The following is a 14,451-nucleotide window of genomic DNA, read 5'->3' as shown; positions in this document are numbered from 1 at the left end:
CACATCCCTGTGACGGGTTGGATCACAGAAACCCCTTGGGGCTGCCAACTGATGTGCTGAGACTACTTCTAACCCGTTTTCCCTGCCAGCTTGGGACTCCAGAACCCTGCCTGCTAGAGCCAGACATGCCTGCCTGCTACAAACCCAGACCCAGGTCTGAACAACGTCCCCTAAAAGCTGAAGGCTTAACTGAAAACAGCTGAAAAAGTGTTCCTGTCTCCAACACCCAGATGCCCAGTTCCCAATGGGGTCCAAACCTCAAATAAATCCATTTTACCCTGTATAAAGCTTATTCAGGGTAAACTCATAAATTGTCCACCCTCTATAACACTGATAGAGAGATATGCACAGCTGCCCCCACACCAGGTATTAATTACTACTCTGGGTTAATTAATAAGTAACAAGTGATTTTATTAAATACAAAAAGTAGGATTTAAGCAGTTCCAAGTAGGAACAGACAGAACAAAGTGAATTACCAAGAAAAATAAAATAAAACACGCAAGTCTGAACCTAATACAGTAAGAAAACTGATTACAGATAAAATCTCACCCTCAGCTGTTTCAATAAGCTTCTATAACAGACTGGACACCTTCCTAGTCTGGGCACAATCCTTTCCCCTGGTACAGCCCTTGTTCCAGCTCAGGTGGTAGCTAGGGGATTTCTCATGATTGCAGCCCCCATTGTTCTGTTCCACCCCCTTATAAAGCTTTGCACAAGGCAGGAATCCTTTGTCCCTCTCTGGGTGCCCAGCCCTCCTTCTAAATGGAAAAACACCAGGTTAAAGATGGATTCCAGTTCAGGTGACATGATCACATGTCACTGCAAGACTCCAAGCCTTCATTCCTCCCAGCCTGACTCACAGGAAGGCCTACAAACAAACAGAGCCATCCACAGTAAATTGTCCTGGTTGATGGGAGCCATCAAGATTCCAAAGCACCATTAATGGCCCACACTTTGCATAACTACAATAGGGCCTCAGAGTTATATTTCATATTTATAGTTTTAGATACAAGAGTGATACATTTATACAAATAGGATGAACACACTCAGTAGATTATAAGCTTTGTAATGATACCTTACAAGAGACCTTTTGCATGAAGCATATTCCGGTTACATTATGTTCACACTCATTTTCATAAAATCATATAGAGTGCAACATCACAATCACACCCTTTGACTTCCATCCTAATGCTGTCATTTTGAAATGTGTTCCTTTGACTAACGCTTTATTGTTGAAAGACGTCTCGCATCAAATACCTGTAGGTGCTGTAGGCTCCCCAACACCCCGCATCTCTTTGCGTTAGATGCATATGATCAGAGAACTGAACAGGAAAAGAATGCCTCGGGGGGACAATCAAAAGAAGTGAACATTACTCCAGTGAGGTATCTAGGATACCACAGCATTTCTGTCCCCCTTAAGGCAGAAAATAGCTGCAGTGTCTCATATTCTATGTTGTGGTAATGGTTGGTAAATGACCACTTTAAAGGTGACCACTTGGCAACAGCATGTTCTGGGGGGACCAGTCTTTTTTATGGAAAACAAGGGCTCATCAAGAGGTTGAGATTGGAGTTTCTCTGATGAAAATGCAGGACGGAAAAGTGTTTTTGCAGGTAAGAATGTTAGGCGTCAATCTGCTTCTTTGTAACCATAGTAACTGATCTGCAACACTGATTTCATGAGCAGAGAAACTCTTGAGTCTAGCCAAAGAAAACTGAGGTAAGACTCTTTAAAACCTGTTAGAAGAAATTCTAGACAGTACAGAAGATGAGACATGGAGATTGTATCCAAAATTTTGTGGCTAGACTGATCTTTTTTAATGCTAAAAACAATATCCAGTTTAACGAAAAACTGCTGCAACTTATCCAATACCTGCTGGTTGGAATCCGGGCAAAATTACCAACAGCAATATAATGAAAAGGTATCATGAAGAAAAAACAAGACAGAATATCTAGCAGAGCAGGCCTGACTCTGATCCATTTACACTGGTGTAACTTCACTTTCTTCAGTGCAGAGTGCAGTTACTCCTGATTCACAGAGGTGTAAATAAGAGAAGAATCGGCTCCTATATGTAGAATAGAAAACTCTGTCAAAAAGTAACAGAAGCAAGGATTGAGATTTTCAAAGCTGCCTGGGGTATTTTAATGGCAATGGGGCAACCAAATCTCCTTGGCTGCTTTAATGGCTCGTTTTCCTTTTGCTGGCTTATATCAGTGTAAATCCGTTGGCTTCAGTGGGAGTTACTGAAGATTGACACCTGTGTTAGATTATGGAGAATCAGGCCCAGTATTAACAGATGAGATTTAAATGAGAACTGGTTGGAAAATGGAGTTGTTCACCACAGGAAAATTTCAGCTTTTCTTCTAAACACCAAAACTCAAGAATTTTCAGCCAAAAACATTTTAATTTTTTTCATGAAAACTCGAAGTTGTAAACTGATAAACAGTTTAGATGGAAAAGTTTCAGCCATCCCTAGTTTCAAACACGCAAAATAGCAAAATCCACCTTCATGTACGTGTGTGTCAGTAACTAAACGGCGTTCTCAAGAAGATTAGTTACCCAGGTTATTGTATTTTTTAGTCAACGGAGGAAGTGCTAGATGGGATGTAACACAGCTGAGCTCCCTTCTGCCTTTGCATAGGTTGGATGCGTGAGTTTCAACAGAGTTTCTCTAGTTTTACACCAGCGAAATGTACATAGATAAAGGTCTCAGTGTACAGAGCTGGGAGTTTTGTCTTTTGAAGACTGCAGTTCTGGGCCCTTGGTTTTCTACTTTTCTCAATTTTATTTTTTTATAACACAGGAAGAGTGCAGCACCATCCTTCCTTGCTTTAGGACTTAATCATACAATTGTATCTGCAGGTATGGACCTTTAACCTTGCAGACCATTGGGGACAAAATCCGTCCCTGGCTATCCACCTGTGGGAGAATGTTCTTACACAATTGCTTTGTTATTCCAAAGAACAACTAAAGACAAAATCCTTAGCACATAAGGTAAGTCAGTAAAACAATTAAACACCCGCAGCTGGCTCGTGTCAGTTGACTCAGGCTCACAGGGCTCAAGCTGTTTAACTGCAGTGTAGACATTTGGCCTTGGGCTGGAGCCCAGGCTCTGGGATCCCATGAGGAAAAGGGGTCCCAAAGCCCAGGCTCCAGCCTGAGCCCAAACAGCTACACAGCAAATTTCAAGACCACAAGTGCAAGTCAGCTGACCTGGTCCCGCCGCAGGTCTTTTATTCCAGTGTAGACATACCCATACAGACCTAATATATGGCCCTAGCCTGGGCCCAATCACCACTCGTATATCTTCTCCGAGAAATGTGGCAGTCAAAAGGTAATCCACTGGGACTATTCATAAAAGGCAATTTAGAAAAAAAAATAGCATTAATGCTTCATTGAGCAGTAAAGTGTATAAATCAAACCTATTAGGGAGAAGTGTAAAATGGGCAATGTAACACACGTGTGCAAACTGTAAAAAACGTGCTCTGGCTTGGCTGCCTCCCGGGTCAAATAAATGGGCAGGATCCAGCCAGCCCCCCAAAAGACTGGCAAAAATTTTTATCCGGGAGACCGACTTGGAAACTGATGCAATTTGGTTACATTTTACTACTACTGCTGGGGAAAAAAACCCTCACATTGCAAATGATCTCTTGGAAAATCCTGTGTGAGACACATTGCCAGCCCCACACATTCCCAAATCATGAGTCAGCCTCCCCAGAATCATAAAATTAAAATAATGAATGTGGGGTTCTTTTTATTTGTGTTCAGATGTTTGAGCTTTTAAGGGTCACATTTTCAAGCTTTCCTCCACACCCATGAAGGCTCAAAAATTACTTTTGTTTAAAACATTAAAGCTGAGATTCTCACGTAATCCCTAGACTCCAGGATCTGGAGGTTAAGAAAAGCCTAAAATATTGGAAAGCTCATGGTAAAAATCCACGAGACTTGGGAACACTGATGAAACTTGCAAGACCACCTCTGTGTGACATGAGCACTAAGCCACGCTCATCCCCTCAAGTATGAGCCTCTGGTTCTGTAATTAGTCTTAAAAATCAAACTATATTCAGGGCCATGATGTCAGGAGGCCAGAAGAGGTGGCATGGGCTTCTGTAGTTTCACCTCACCCTTAAGACAACAGAGTTGCAGCAGGGTCTGCAATGGAGGGACTTTTTCCTAAGTTCAGGGTGGACCCAGCATGAGGGAGAATCTTCATACGAGTCAAGTGACAGACAAAGCAATACACCGAGTGGCCAGGCTGTCCTTAAAGCATGGATATTATTAGAGAGCAAGTCTGAGATGTCCCTGCCAATCCCATTTCCTAAGGGGAATCGCAAGTGTGTGAAGCCCTTTCCCCTGAATGTCACACCTGCTGCCTGGATTTTCCTGGGGTAGGAGATCCCTGGTGCTGTAGAGCGGACATGGCCAGCTTGGTTTGAAGGTCATGCCAGAGAGTGCTAGCAGGGGAGTGGCTGTGGTCACACCATGTTGCAGTTTGGTGCTCCCATGTTTCTGCAATGGCCTCTTGAAAGCATGTGCAAGTCTGTAAGTTAGACCAGCCTGAGGCCACTAACTTACTCCCCTGGGCAAGCTGGCCCTCTGGGTGAGCCCAAAGATAGCATAACACACCTCCCCCCTCTCTGGCCCTGCACCACGCACTGCTCAGCCAGAGACCAGGGCTTTGCATGAAAGGTGGATCTCTCTGCCTCTCCCAGGCTCTGAGAAGACCTGTTTTTTGCCCTTGTTACACAAGGATTTGTAATCGTTTTCTCAACAATTGTCAAAGACTATCTGAAGCAAGGTGGCCACCACAACAGCTCTAACCAATACCTAGATGTAGCATTGAAATACCTTTTCCTAAGTGCCCACCCACTGTCCTTTGGCCTACTCCAGCCACAGAAGAGTCCTGGCCCTCCAACCAGACTGCAGCTTCCAGGGCCACGGAATCCTTTACCAAAACCCAACTGAAGCATAAAAACAGGCAAACCTTCAGCTGGCAGCCATCTCAGAACAGCCAAGCCCCTGCTGCTCTAGATTGTGCTCCTGTCTAACCACAGGCTTCTGTGCTGCAATCAACCCTACAGCTCAGGGGTTAGCACACTCCTCTCTTTGCTAAGGGATTCAGGCAGGCTACAGCTCCTCAGAACCCATCTCCAAGCAGGCTTCCAGCTCACCCCAGGAGAAAGAAACCAGCCTACTTCCAAGCTACTGCCCAGAGAGTGCAAACACCACACCTCCTCCCCTTTGAGGTCTCCTCCTTTTAACAGCTCTTTATTTGGGGTGAGAGAAAGAAAGAAATGCACTAGCTCTCCTCCCAGCTGTGCTTTATCTCTGATTAGGTCTGACCCAAGCCACTGGGTTACCTCTCAGGCCCATAATAACTCTTTAACAACCTGTGGGGGGTAAACACCCCAGCACACAATCACAGCCTAGCACATCTGTAGCCAAAACATGTTCTTGATGATCCATTGAAGTTAGGAAACCAAAAAAAGTCTTTGTGATTGTTAATTGCCTTGACAGTAGTTGGTGAATGGGGTTGAAGGATGAAATTATAATGAGTGTTTTGATTAGCTGTTAACTGTGCCATATATAATTGGTACTGTAGCAGGGTGGACCCTGCTCCGGCCCTGAGGGCTTTAGAAAGCAGCCTGGCAGGGCTTGAGAGCTGCGGCTGGAGGCTGGGCTGATGGGGAAAGTGGCTACAGCTGGAGGCCACGCCCCAAACTGAAGCCCTGGGGCTTATAAGAGGCAGGGAAGCTAGGGCCCAGACAGAGTCTCTCTCTGCCTGCAGAGAGGGATGGGCCTGGCTGCTTAGCTGGAGGCTAGATACCTGAGGGAAGCAGAGCTGGGGGATAGGCTGAGGAGCCAGGGAAGCTCTAGCCAGGACAGCCCCAGGCTGCGGCCTAGCGAAGGGCCATAGGTACTGTGGGTTGCAGAGGGCAGCCCAGGGGTAGGACGAAGCAGCAGGTCCAAACCCCCTTTGCCTGTGATGAGTGGGCTGATACTGCAGTCTGCCCCAGGGTGTGGGGCTAGACCATGACTGTCAGTAGCCACTACTGAGGCAAGGCGGGGATAGTAGCGCGGGGTTCCCCTGGGAGGGGGAGACCCAATTATAGATAGCGGGCACCGGGTCCAGGGAGGGACGCCGGGGCCAGAGAACAGGCGGGTCACCGGCCTGCCGGGGGCGCTCCAGGGCCGGACTGAGGGACATTCCGGGACCGACCAGCAGGAGGCGCGGCAGGGGTGAGTACCACCCGTCTACAGGTACCCTAGAACATCCTTACCAAAAATGAAAGAGAGCCTAAGATGGTGTCTGGTCTTTGTCAGAGCAAGACAGTCTTGGCAGGGTCTCAGAGAAAAAGAGATTGTATAAAATCTGTTTTACTGTAAAGTGGTGCTAGGTTGGAGCAATATTCAGTACCAAATTAAACACAGTGAGGAGTTAATTCTTTTCCATTAGGCCTTGGAAAGCCTTATCCATGTTCTAGCCCCATATCCTGACCATGTTCAAAAACAACCACAGGAATACTTACTAGAGGACTGTATGCCATCTCCTTGTTTCACCATCACAGGAGATAATACTATTTTATCTCTATCCAGCCGCTTTCACCCCAAAGGCGTTCCAAGCCCCACACCACTGAACTGCACCTACTTCTGGGGTGAATGGCAGTTCCCAAGCGGCAGAGAGCGTGCTACCCAGCAGAGGAAATATTGAATCAGGGTCACAGGGTTCAACTTCTTGCTCATGTGAAAAGTGCTCGGGAGAGATTTAGGATAGGACTTCATGTCAGAATACTGACTAATGTATACTGGCTAGCATATAGACATAGTCTACCAATAATACAGATTATCCCCACCAGATATATATTAGTATGTGTAGCGGGGTGAGCACCTGCTCCAGCCCGGAAGGGGTTGGAAAAGCCCTGCAGAGGGCTGCGGCCTGGCAAGGTAAAACCCTGGCTGATTGGGTAAGTGGCTGCAGCTGAGGCCACGCCCCAAACTGAGCAACTGGGCCTTATAAGGCAGCCAGGGCAGGCAGAGGGAGCACTCTCTCCCTGACTGGAGAGGGAGATAGGCCTGGCTGCTGGGGAACTCACCCAGGGGACTGAGAGTGAGGCAGGGCTGGGAAGCCCCAGGCCAGCAACTCCCCAGGCTGCAGGGCCTGGTCCTAGGCTCACATAGGTATTGGGCTCGCAGAGGGGCAGCCGGAGGGTGGGTAAAGGCAGCCAGTCCAAACCCCTTGTTGCCTGTGATGATTGGCTGATAGACTGCAGTCCACCCCAGGGCGCGGGGGCTAGATGGTGACTGGCAGTAGCCACGACTGGGGGAGGGGGGAGACCCTGAGACTGAGGGGTACTGCTGGGGGGAGGACAGCAACCCTGAGGAAAGGGACACCAGGGTCCAGGAGGGACACAGGGGCCCAGTAGTAGCGGATCACCGGCCGGGCGCTCCTGCGGGCTGGTGCGCTAATTCCCACGGATGACCAGCAGGAGGCGCCGCAGTGGCGAGACTGCATTGCTACAGTATGCATTAAGCACCAGTATTATAGCAGCAATATAGCTTAAATTGGCTTATGGATTTTATATCACCCTGCTCATTTATGCTAAGTATCCCGTAACCCCTTGCATTCATTGAAGTAAGTTTTGGCTTGAGCAAACAGGGAAGCTGTTAAGATCCGGACAAGTGAATGCTTTACCATAGCAACAGAAAGGGAATTACTCTCACAGGCCTGTACTGAAATGCCCCAAAGGAAGAGGGCAAGTCACATGATTGTCCTACCCTAGTACAAACCTAGGAGATGCCTTCACGCTCTCTGGTGCCTGAAATGCATGTGTTCAGAACAAAGAGATAAGGGGTACACCCTGACACCAGAAAAACAAGGCAAAGAGCTGACTGGTTCAGTTTAGTTTCAGATGATGTATGCAATGCCTTTTACTTGTAAACAGGCAGGGTGTAAAAAGGAGGCATTAGGAGTGTATCTCGGGGAGCACACCTTCTGCCTAAGGTGGATGTAACAATGCTTCACGAATCGGCTTCCCAGAGACTGATATAGTATGAACCCTTTTTCCTGTACTATATTGTTATTGGCTTAGAGCAATCAACCTGACTGACACTGGTTATTCGCTCTCTTGAATATATTTCATAATGAACCAAAGTGCGACCAAGCAATTGACTATCCAATTTATCAACATGCGTTAACTCGGTTGATCAGCACCCGGGTTAGCCTAGCCCAGGTGTGAGCAGCCAGACAGCAAAGCCAAACTCGTGTTATTGTGTCCTCCTCACTGGTGCTGCATTCCCCCATGAGTGTTGCTAGGACTTCTGGGGGGAGACCCTCTGGTTTTCTGTGCTGCATTGGAGGACTATTGGCATTCAAGAGATTTTACCTGTCTCCTCACTGGTTATTGGCCAGAGTGAAAGCAGAAACCAGGCTCTAGCCTGGCCAGCTAGGCTGGGTTGAAAGCACCCCTGCACTCAGGTGAGAGGGTTTGTGTGTGGAGAGGAGGGTAGTTATGGGAAACACCCAAGGGAGAGCCTGGGCTAATTCTGCAGTGAAGACATACCCTATAGAACTTGCTTCTGTTCCCATATGGGTCAACACAAAACTTCCATAGATTTCAGTGGCGCTGAATCAACCCCATAATATCAGATACGATTTCGGCTCTTATCTCCAAGACCTACATACAGTTGATTCATTAAGAATTTGTATTTCTTACTTCTCTAAGACTCACAAAATTTCGCATCCCATCTGCTGCTTGTTCCAGCCACACCCACCATTGTTGACAACATAGCAACGGCACTGATGACTCTTGGCAGTAGGTAGAAAGTCTCCTCTGTTTCTGAGATTAGTCATTTACATTTCATCAGACATTTGTTTCACTGTCAAGGCATTTTTGTCGGTTAACAAAATACATTTTTCTTTGGCTAAGGAGAAATGGTGGCTGATGGATTTTGGAATATGTTTTAATTACTAAACTTTCTAAAGTTTTCAACGTTCAGTAGTGGAGCCTTTTTCAATGTAAACTCATCCAAGCCTGTCATAAATTAAATTCACAATTTCAGCAAAGGACCCCATTGCTCTCAGGCTGGTCAACAAAAGCCAGCTTCAAAAAATGGACACCAATAATAGCTGAAAACTCCCAGGCATTAAAAATGGCAGGACAAGAGCAAATGTCAGAGGGGAGGTTTAGGGGCAGGAGCATTAGGTTGGGAACACCAAGGTTCATTGGAGTCTCGGGGTCAAACACTGGCTGAGTGGGTCAGCTCAGCTCTTCATCTTCCCCAGGCAGATGAAGTGAGCACCTGGTGGTTTTCTCTGTGTGAGGGTTTCTTTCAGACACAGGCTTACAAACAGAGAACCTGAATGGCTTTTGGGACTCTGATGTCAAAAATCCCACTGACTTCAATGATGCAAGATGAGCACCTAAAGAACAGACGACACTTTTGTAAGAGAAGAGGCACGACCTAGTACCCTAGGCCAACAAACGTTCCCTCTCCACACTGTCGAGCCATTTGGGTCTTCCCTGCAAGCCAGGGGTAGCTGCATTTCAGTGGTGGTATACTCTGTGAATATAGCACAGGAATCTTTCAGGTTCATAGGCCCCATATAAATGTTTAGTTTTAGTGAGATTCTGGTGACAAATCTGGAGGGAAAAACAGAAAATGATTTGGAGGAAAGATTTACAAACTAGATGGCAAAGTCAGTGGAATTCGTCATATATTGGAGGAAAAGCTGTTCAGAAATGTACGCAGATGTTGAGCAGAGCATTTAAGGCAAAAAAGAAAAATCAGAGACTGTTCAAACTGGATTAAATTACTAAAACAAATCTTGTGAAAGGTTGTCAAGGAGACTGTTAACAATCGGAAGAACCACGTCTTATTTTCTTGTCAGAAGTGACATTGCAGTCATAAAAAAGTGCCCAAATCCCACAAGTTTAGCTTGCAATGCTGTCAAACCCAGAAGCCTCAAATATCTCCTGTCTGTACTAGAGTTTTTGTTTAGTACAAACTCTTGATACTCATTAGCTAAGCAGGCAAAAGAAAAATACATTTGGGAAACAACACTGGGAAGAAAAGCTACCATTTTCCCCGAAAGAAAAAGTTCTCCTGCACAAATCTCTCTCCCCATCTTCATTTCCATTCTCTTCTTACTGGAGCTTTGCATCTTCTGTCAGAAGGGACTTTCTTCTAAAGGAACAAACAACACTGAAAGGGGTCTGTCCTCTCTAGGTCTATTCCCCCCGGTGTCTCTGAGGGCTTCAGAGAGCAGGATTCATAAGAAGAGAACAGACTGGAGAGGAGAAATGTAATGTGTATATCTACCTAAAGTGCTTATGTGACCCTCCTTACTATATATCTGAGCATCTCACAATCTTTTAATGCATTTATTCTCACAAAACCCCTCTAAGGTGGAGGGGAAGTGCTCTTATTCCCATTGTGAAGATGGGAAACTGAGGCACAGAGAGACAAAGGGCAGGTCTACACTAAGGGCGGGGGTCGAACTAGGGTACGCAAGTTCAGCTACGTGAATAGCGTAGCTGAACTCGAAGTACCCTAGTTCGAACTACTTACCCGTTCAGACGCCGCGGGATCGAAGTCCGCGGCTCCAAGGTCGACTCCGCCACCGCCTTTTGCAGTGGTGGAGTACCGGAGTCGACCGCGGCGCTTCCGGAGTTCGAACTATCGCGTCTAGATCAGACGCGATAGTTTGAACTCCGAGAAGTCGAACTCACCGCGTCGACCCGGACGGTAAGTGTAGACTAGCCCTAAGTGACTTGTCCAAGGTCACACAGGAAGTCTGTAGCAGAGCAGGGAATTGAATCCACATCTTCCAAGTCCCCATCTATCGCTCTAGCCACAGCACCATCGTATCTGTGCCTATGAGTGGAAAGAAACCAGGTCATCTCGGTTTACTTTTCAGTGGCTCACACACCAGGAAGGTAAGATTTGGCCAGTTTTTGGGGCTACCCCAGGCTAGGTTTTCTAGAATCAGGATGCTATTCGAGCTAGATTTTTCTTAAGGAAGGTTAACATTTGAGCCTTTGCCTCTCAAACTGTGTCTTGTTATTGATGGTAGTTGGTCTTTGCTCTGCAGCAGCTGTCACAGGTTACGACATTGGCTCTAACATAGACCTCGCCACTCTGTAGACAGCGCTATTGGGTAGTTTTGTTTGATGTTATTGAAAATGTGGCCTGTTGCGATGGTTCGAGGTTACTGCGTCGGTGACAATCGCTTTATATTATTAAGTTAAGCTGAACAGGTGTGCCCGTAGCGCCTTAACAGTTTGTTTAGCTGGAGCAGGGCAGAACTGGAGAGCATTCCCTGCGTAATCCGAGCGTGACGGAAACGTGGAATGAACCGAAAGGCTATGGAAGGGAGCTACAGTGTAGCAGCCTATCAGGCTTCTCAGCTGAGTACCTCTTCCCTGAGTATTTCATCTGCACAGAGGGGACATCAGCAGCTTCTGTGGCCCCTCTCTGCCTGCCCTGGCCCTGGCCCTGGGAAGGGCTCTCCATGGGTAGGAAGATGTGTGGGCTGAAGGAGAGGAACTGGGCAGCACTAGAGAAATACACGGTGGTCCTCCCTGTAGTGGTAAAACCATGAAAGAGTTAATGTAGCCGGAGGCTGCTGATCTTTTCCGACAGCTCTTCGCACAGTGGGGTACCGCTCTGAGGGGTGCTGTGGTAGCAGTGCGGCGGGGGGATGCTGGATGGCTCCAAGGAGAAGGGGAAGAGCAGGGGTCTAGGAGCCAGGGCAGAGCCTAGCTCAGGCCTCCAGAGGATCTGCTCTAGCCTGGGGCTGCGTTCAACCCTACCTTAGCTCATGCTCTGTCTGCCGGGGCATCTATTGGCCTTGCAGCAGGCAGGTGATAGCCAGTAGGGAGGGATGCTCTCCTGCCCCTGAACCAGCTCCATGCCGGAGGGAGAGTCAGCTTCTAGCAGACACATCAGTTTGGGGCTCAACCACGGGGAGAGGGTCAACCTCTGACCATGACTTGTAGAGGGGAACCTGGTGGAGTTTTCTTCCCTCCAGGGCCTCCACTGGGCACTTTTCCCTGGGAGAGGGATCCCCCAAGTTTGCCGTTGAAGCAGATGCATGATTCAGGGGCTGGAGGATTCTGGACACTGACAAATTAAAAGGCGCTAAGGAAACCCTTATGAAGCTGAGAATTGGAACACCATGAGCTGGGCTAGATCCCTCTTGACTCCAGAGAATCAAGGTCGATCCTCTCCTGAGCTGTGGAGGCGAGGACTGTGCATGTGGCAGGTGGGGAGTTCACACTTGCACAAAGCCTGGTGCAGTCCGAGGTCAAACATCCTGGTCTGGGACTCTAAACTCAGACTCTTTTTCACTTCCGGGCCCTACCCAGTCACTAAAGCCTAGTTCTGAGGTGCAGCATCCCTTGTAACAAAGTGTACGTGTAGACGCTGCTACTCAACCCTAAACCTGGGAGAAAGCTTAGCGAGCAGTGACAGCGAATCACACAACAATACCGATAATGACATAGAGAAATTATATGACTACAATTTATCACCTTGCAGTAAACCCAGCCATTACCTCTTAAAAGTGAAATAAAATGCTGAAAGTATTAAAACATACAAGATCTTGCCAGCAAAGAGCTAAACAAACTCCTAAACTTCTTGATATACTACAGCCAAAAAAGGCTTAAACTCAGAGACTCCAGCTCTTTAAAAGCCATTGTCCATCATGTGGCATTAGGGAACAAAGTGAGTTCCTCTTTGTGGATGCCGACATGGGTGTAGATCGAAAACAGGGTAATAAGAAGCATAAATGTAAAATCTCTAATTACAAATCCATGTTCTGTAATATTCACGGTTACCCACAAGATCTTTAGGAAGCAGCCACACGTCATTAACTGTCGACCACCTTCCAGCTACAGCTCATTGGCCTTCAAAAAGCAGCAAAAGAGAAGTTGCTTTATTTTAAAATGCTGGGCCACGAGAATATCATTCTTGATAACGCAGGGACTACATAATCATTAAAAAAATAAAAATTCTAGCTCTCCAATTAACTGCTACTGTACTAGCAGAGACAGAGGAAGAACATGCGAGGTATCCCATTGCATTTGGGATCCAAGTTAACACCAGTCCAACTACATATCTGTGACTATCAGGATTTGAAGGTGATTTCCCTGTACCATGCAAGCCAAATAATAGACTAGCTCCCCAAGTCTTAACATTCATAATCTTAGTGTGTTTGATCACAACTGGGAACATTCAAGTTAAATGATACGATTCTGACCATGACCTTGTGTGCAGGGTAGACCAAAGAGAATCATGTTCCCCATCATGGCAGGTTAAACTCTCCTGAAAACACTACGAGCCAATACTGCATATGATCTGTCCTAACCACAAAATTGTGGTCAGTATTGTTTCAGCTAACAGACCTCATAATTTTATTCAAACCCCAAAAGGTTATCTAATGGAGACAAGCCCCTAGCTACTCTGTAGCAAACTTTTATAATAGCCCCAGCACATTTTCCAGATGAATAATAAACCCTGTGCACACTGGTCAGGAAAATCATGCTGGATGCTCGCTAGGACAACAACCTTTTAATGTGGTCACACAGTGCACAGTTCCCATGCCAGTGTGGTCAGGGCCTTCCTGACGCATGTGCTGCCCAGCTAGAAATAGACATTCTAGCCACCCTGATTAATAGAAAGCTGGGGTAGAGGAAGAAGTGGAAAATAACAAAATAAAGTTAGACTAAATCTTTCATAGTGAAATAAAGCAGCGTGGGGTCTGGGTGGTGCAGCGTTAGTCCACTAGCCAGACATACCAGTCTAGCACACCTAATGTCCTAGGTTCCAATTTAGCTTAGGACACAAGGCAAGATGAGTCGGGGGCTTCATCCTATTCTCCCATAGAGATCTGAGTACATTACAAAATCAGTGCTTAATTTGCTGTGGCTGGCAGGGCATAGTTGCTAGAGAATCCCTGGACAGGAATAACAGGGGTGTTACAGACGAGGATGGAAGTATATGAACAAAACTGTAGAGATAGCCTTGTGAAATGCCCAGCTCTATTATTTCATTAGTTCCTCACTTTCACAAATCTAGAAGTAGCTACATAACAAAAGCAATAAATAAAGATAACAAGAGAGGTTATCAACAGGTCCAAGCACCATACTGGATAAGGTTACTATCGAGATTCCGACATCTTCCCCACTTACTAACGTTCCAGTGACGCTCTGTGTCAGAATGTGTCATACAGATAAAACCATCCAGATGCAAACATGCGAGATGGAGCTGTGACAACTCTTCGTGTGTTTTCTAAACTCTCTAATCAGGGAAAACCTTCTTGGCTTTCTTCAAATGGGTCTTTGATTTTTGGAATTGGAAGTGTTGCCAATTGACACAATTTCTCCATGTCACAGCAAGTTGCACTGTCAGTGATCAATAACATGATCTATTGACTCTGCACATCCCGAGCC

At 46.5% G+C, this 14,451-nt stretch overlaps 1 protein-coding gene across 2 annotated transcripts in view; it reads right to left on the bottom strand.

Annotated features, from left to right (window-relative positions):
- ITGA11 (integrin subunit alpha 11) overlaps positions 1-14,451 on the bottom strand; it is a 230,430-nt gene that overhangs the window by 131,130 nt on the left and 84,849 nt on the right. The window lies entirely within an intron of this gene.

Source organism: Mauremys mutica, chromosome 11, assembly GCF_020497125.1.
Source record: "Mauremys mutica isolate MM-2020 ecotype Southern chromosome 11, ASM2049712v1, whole genome shotgun sequence".
Classification (NCBI taxonomy): Eukaryota; Metazoa; Chordata; order Testudines; family Geoemydidae; genus Mauremys; species Mauremys mutica.
This window is presented reverse-complemented; position numbering and strand designations above follow the sequence as displayed.